The sequence below is a fragment of the Echiichthys vipera genome (assembly GCF_963691815.1).
Source record: "Echiichthys vipera genome assembly, chromosome: 13".
Lineage (NCBI taxonomy): Eukaryota > Metazoa > Chordata > Actinopteri > Perciformes > Trachinidae > Echiichthys > Echiichthys vipera.
This window is the reverse complement of record NC_139838.1, coordinates 29310907-29316696: the sequence shown is the minus strand read 5'-3', so window position 1 is coordinate 29316696 and position 5790 is coordinate 29310907. Positions and strand designations below refer to the sequence as shown.

The 5790-nt window shown below is 51.3% G+C and overlaps 1 pseudogene across 1 annotated transcript in view; it reads right to left on the bottom strand.

Annotated features, from left to right (window-relative positions):
- Positions 1-5327: 5327 nt before the first annotated feature.
- The window catches only part of LOC310955424, a 3590-nt pseudogene continuing 3127 nt past the window's right edge, over positions 5328-5790 (bottom strand). The window contains exon 4 of the transcript in view: positions 5328-5790. This exon is cut by the window's right edge and continues 866 nt beyond it. The product of the transcript in view is annotated as an uncharacterized misc_RNA (transcript).

Below are 5790 nucleotides of genomic sequence, written 5' to 3'. Positions count from 1 at the left end.
TGTTTCTGTGGCAACAACAGTCAACCCTGGCAACCAGCAACGCCCAACGCTATTGGCTGCTACCATGGAAACGAGAGCGAGACTGACGAAGTCATTGTCAACCCGTCAAAAGTTATTAATTCAGACTCTGACTCCGTACCCCTCAGAACATCCCTCGGGTGTATTATCATTATTATAAAGATTCTACACATTCAACCTTTAAGTGCAGGTTCACTTAGTAGTGTTTTTATGATGTGATGGTGTTCGCATGATAACGCACAAGCATCATCTGCATACGTGGGTACGTTGAGGCAGCCACTCTTTGGTTCACGAGAGACTGAACGGATGTTTTCTCACAGGAAACCATTTTGAATCCGGTCAGCAGCAGCGTGCAGAACCACCAGAGAGACTTTTCTGTGTCCAGTCGATCGAACCTGTGAAGCAACACGTTGAAGCAACACGATGAAGCAACACGTTGAAGCAACACGTTGAAGCAACACGTTGAAGCAACACGTTGAAGCAACACGTTGAAGCAACACGAGCAGCCGTTTGTTTAACCTTCGTGTTTAGTTTCATGCAGCTCTTCATTTTATCTACAGCTGTTTTTCATCTCGGTCACAAATATTTATTGCTGTTGCCGGCAGCGTTGCTCATCTCCAGCGCCTCGACAGCGCTGCCTGTGTGTTATAGTGTTAACCTCTGACCACCGCAGGCATTCGCTCCGTCTTTCATCAGTTTCAGGCCGAGTGCCCAAACAGGAGAGACGGCCACAGAATATAAAAGAGCTCTCGACCACGAGGAGCACGGGGAGGAGAGAGCGGAGCAGGGAAACGGCAGATTCTCTTCACAGTCGGGGATTTTTTAGAGCATCTGCAAAGAAACGCTCCACAGGCGTCACACTGGGAAGTCTGTAAAAATGAATGAAAGAGGAAGCAAAGGGAGTCGAACGTCGCCCGCTGTACGCACATGAACCTGGTTTTATGCCATCTGCAGGTTTTAGCGAGTCTCCACAGAGCAGCGACGTCTGCAGGGACGTCTGTGCACGACCCGGGGACGTTTCCACTGAGTGAACTCCCAGAACGTTCTGCAGAGCTGCTCGACACCAGAGCAGCGGTTCCCACGCGTCCTCACGGTTCTTGATTAAGTCATTGATTTGTTCTTTACCTCACTGACTGCACATGCGACCTGCAGCCAAGACTGAACTTCAGGGAAGCACACATGAACAGACCGACTAGAAATGTGTGTTCTTATGTTTTATTCTGATCACACAAAGATGAACGCTAAAATCACCCCAGGGTCTTTGTCTGCCCTTTAATCCTCAGTAACCATGGAGACAGTTTTTATTAAGGTAGAAATCCAGGAGAGATGCTAACAGCTGGCTGTGGCTAACAGTGGTTAGCTCGGGGCAGCACGGTGAAGGCATTCAAAGGTCTTTTTTAACCACTAATGCTGCTGAAAATAACAGCAAACCTCTGCAGCAGCATGAGAAGAGTCCCTACACACACAACAAAGCAACAATGGGCTCCTTCCACTGTAATGGACTTTACTATGAGAGGAGCTGGTACAGGGGCCAGTAGGTAAGTCTTTAAAACACTCTTTAATAAACTCTGGCTTCACTAACTACGCTGATGACGCTTTGTTGTGTGTGTAGGGACTCTTCTCATGCTGCTGCAGAGGTTTGCTGTTATTTTCAGCAGCATTAGTGGTTAAAAAAGACCTTTGAATGCCTTCACCGTGCTGCCCCGAGCTAACCACTGTTAGCCAGGTCCGTCTGTTAGCATCTCTGCTGGATTTCTACCTTAATAGCTGTTACAGGGAAAAAACTGTCTCCATGGAAAATTAAATGTATGTAAGTGGGAATTACACTTCAATAACATGCATTAGTCCAGGAGTCATTCATTCACAGTCATGTAACCGTTCGTAGAAAGTCGGAGCTTCCCTGAACGCACCATCAAAAGCTCACTAACTCAAAAATAAAACATAAAGCTGAGTGAATATCATTTATTATCTTTTTACAGCAGGAACTCTTCATTTCCCCCGTGAGACTGAACAGATGATGAATCAGTATGAACTCATGTTTGGATGAAGTCAGGAGTGATGTTCAGATTTGGACAGTTTATTATTATTGTTGTTTTTTATTCCGATAACGTCGAAGCAGGTAAAGAGCTGAGCCAATAGGAACGCTCTCTCTCTCTGAAGTGACCTGTGATTGGCCGAAGTCTGTTGCAGGATTTTCTGAAGCCTGAAAACAAAAGGAGCCGTTTTCTCTCCGAACGCTCGAATTTGAATCTAAATATCGTGGATTTATACAGTTTAAGCTTGGACCAGGCTAGTTTTTATTTGTTTATGAATAATTAGGGGCGTGGCCTCTTGAGTGACAGCTAGCCTCTGGCCCTCACTTCTCCTCGGAGGTAAACGTCAGCCAGATGGACGTACGCCCCTCCCCCCAACGTCACATACATGCCCTTTTATGGTCAGAGGAAATGAGGCGGCGTCAAAGTCTGACAGATGGAGACTCCTGTAGGCGAGGACGACTGGATCAAAGTGAGAGAGCGGACCTGACGGAGACGCTGCGTCTGTCTTTATACAGTCTGTGGTTCATGCTGCAGGTCGTGGCCCCGTCCAACGCTTATTGCTTCTTTTTACGCAGCACACACACACTCTGGACCCGCTGCACCGGAGGTTTTAAGTGTTTTTTAAGTGAGCCGTCTCCTCTGCTCCAGCAGCAGCTGAGAAAACATGATGTCACTCATTATGCTACTGCTCGGTCTGACGTAACACCCTTTCAAAATAAGATATCCGGGTCCAAACGCTCGGTTGAAACAAAACAGACAACAACGCCCGAACATGTGAACAATAACGATCTCCTCTTTGGTCGGTTAGACACTAGTGTGCCGTGAGAGATCATCAATGAATGGTCTATTTTCAAACTTCATTCATCTGTCCCTTTAAGAAATAGCACCATAGCACTCTCGTGTCACCTAAGGGTGCCCTCCCACTGTGCCTCCGTCCCGTGCCCCAGCACGTGTCACGGCTAAAGTCTGGTTCCTTTGACCAGTGTGAGTGCAACCGTACCACGTCTAGGAGCGGCACGCTTGCCGTCCACGGCCCGTTTGGGAGAGGTGGGCTTTAGTAAAGCACGTTTGCACGTGTACGAGCACGAGCGTGTGCACGTGTACGAGCACGAGCGTGCGCACGTGTACGAGCACGAGGCCTACAGCGGTTCTGAAACAAAGCCACGCATCGCCATGACGTCATCAATGCGTGTGACGTGTTACGGCGTGATGACGTATAGGCAGCAAGAAGCATTCTCCGAGGCCCAGGTAGTGTGAGTACAAACGGAGGCACAGTGGGAGGGCGCCCTAAGAAGTGACGCGAGAGTGCTATGGTGCTATGGTCGCGCCATCTTGGATTCGCTCAAACGCTGAGTAAACAAAGTTAGAGTTGGTGCTGCAGCTGCGCGTCAAGTAACAGTGGCAGTTTGGGATCACAGCAAGACGAGCGAGTGACAGCGATGGAGACGTTTCTGAGAAGGGAAAATGCAAATGGCGAACAGCGCCCCGGACACAACGATGACACAGATGAAGGCGCTGATGTGAGCGCTGGACAAAAGAAACAAGAAAAGACGTCGAGCTCGAGGAAATACAGCGAAAGCTCTCTTTCATCTGGATTCACTTTCACCGCGGATGCAACGGCACCGACTCCGCCGTGCTCGGTGTGCGGTGAGAAGCTGTCCAAGAGCCCCCTGGTGCCACGCGAGTTTAAACGCCATCTCCAAACAAAACGCCCTTTCTGTTCAAAACAAGCCCACGGACTATTTTGCACGCTTACGTACAAACAACGAGAAACAGGCACAAGGTAAACGAGAGCGCCCTCAAAGCTGCTACCTGGTGTCAGTTTGGTCGGTGTTGTGCTCCGGGATTTTATAAATGTAAAAAATGTGCCGCGGCTCATAAAAGGTTGAAAATCACCGGGTTAGACGTCTTTTTCAGCCATAACAAAGAGAAAACCAAGATCTGCTCAAACAACGGGGAACGCGACAACGAGGCGTCGGAGAAACACGAGGCCTGGACGGGAAGTCTTATTTTGAAAGGGTGTGACCTTGAATTGATATTACACAGATCAGCAGATAGAGAGCGAGAGCGAGAGAGAGAGAGAGCGAGAGCGAGAGCGAGAGCGAGAGCGAGAGCGAGAGGGAGGAGAGGAGAGAGAGAGAGAGAGAGAGAGAGAGAGAGAGAGAGAGAGAGAGAGAGAGAGAGAGAGAGAGAGAGAGAGAGAGAGAGAGAGCATGAAGTCATCTGAGAGCAATTATGAACTCAAGAAAGTCACTTCAGTCGTTTGAGTGAATAAACGAGTGAATGAAAGAGTTTTGTATCGAGAGCATGTCAGGGTCTGTGTGTGTGTGTGTGTGTGTGTGTGTGTGTGTGTGTGTGTGTGTGTGTTTCAGATACCAATGTGGTATAATAAGGACATTCATCGGTCAGCGGCGGCTGCTCTGATCTGCAGGATGAAAAGCGTCCGTCTCTCTTTCTCCGAGAGTGAAAAACACAAAAACCTCGCTGCAGCTTTCCCGTTTCTTCCTCCGCGGACGGAAACGTCCTGTCAGCTCCAATGTTCCGGCCCACGTCAGAGAAAAGCCCCCCGGGCGCTCAGGACTTTATATGATCTTCATTTGCTTTATGGTTCTGGAAAGAAAGAGAGAAGAAGAAGAAAGAGAGAAAGAAAGAAACGTCCTCCTCTGACTCCTGGAGACGTGTCGGGCGCTCCCACATTCACTTTGTGTCTCTGGTTTGCAGAAGTCCCACTCGCCGCTCTCTCTGAATCTCTGCGAGTGAAACCCGGGCGCCGTGCCAAGGTGCAACAACCGGGGACACGAGATCAAAGCGCTCAGAAGAAAAACTGCATTAATCAAGAGTTTGTGCGGCGGGCCGCTGCTGCTGCTGCTGCCGCCGCCACGAGGCCTTCGGGACGCCGTTTGAATCATAACATCTCTCTGCTGCTGGAGTGTTTCTCTGAGCTGGGTTTGATCCGCGGTGAGGGGAGCGCCGCCCCGCCTGCCCGCGGAGATCACTCACAGATCGTCCGTCCTCAGATTGTCTCTGTGAGCGGAGCGGGTCTGACTCAGAGCGGCGGCGGGCGGCGTCCTCTCAGCATGGAGAACCACGGCGGGAGGGTCCTGATGACGTGTGACGGGGATGAGCAGCTCTGGAGTCTCTGTTGCGTCTCCTTCGTCTCATCGCTGTCCTCGTTTCGTCCCGTCTCACGGACCTTTGGGACCTGTGGGAGCGCTCTGCTTGGCGGTGACCGCCGCAGCCATGGTTGGAAGGGCGCCACTTCCTCCTTCAGTCTCAGTATTTGTATTTTCCCGCCTCTGCTGCCGGTGACGTCGCCGTGTTTGGAAGGAACAGCGGTTTGGGTGGGACTTGGGTTTGAGCGACGCCGCTCTCCGGATGACCGCCGCCCGTTGAGCGTGCGGCCCTTCGCTGTAACTGTGCTGCCGCGTCAGGCAAGCGCTGGCGATGGACGCTCGCGCTCTCACGTTGGCGTTTGTGTTCAGGTTGGCGGCGGGGGGGCCGTTGCTACTGCTGTTGGTGTTCATCTGGCGAGGACGAGGAAGTGCGCGTGCTGCGCCCCCCGTTGATTGAAGCTGTGGTGGCGCGGCACAGCGCGGCCATTACCGCCCCCACTGCCGCCCCCACTGCCGCCCCCACTGCCCATCTTGATGAGCGAGTGGCGCTGGGAGTGGTGGCGTGTCACCGAGACGCTGCTTCCTCCGGGTCTCTCTGGGATCACCTGCTGCTGCAGCGGCGT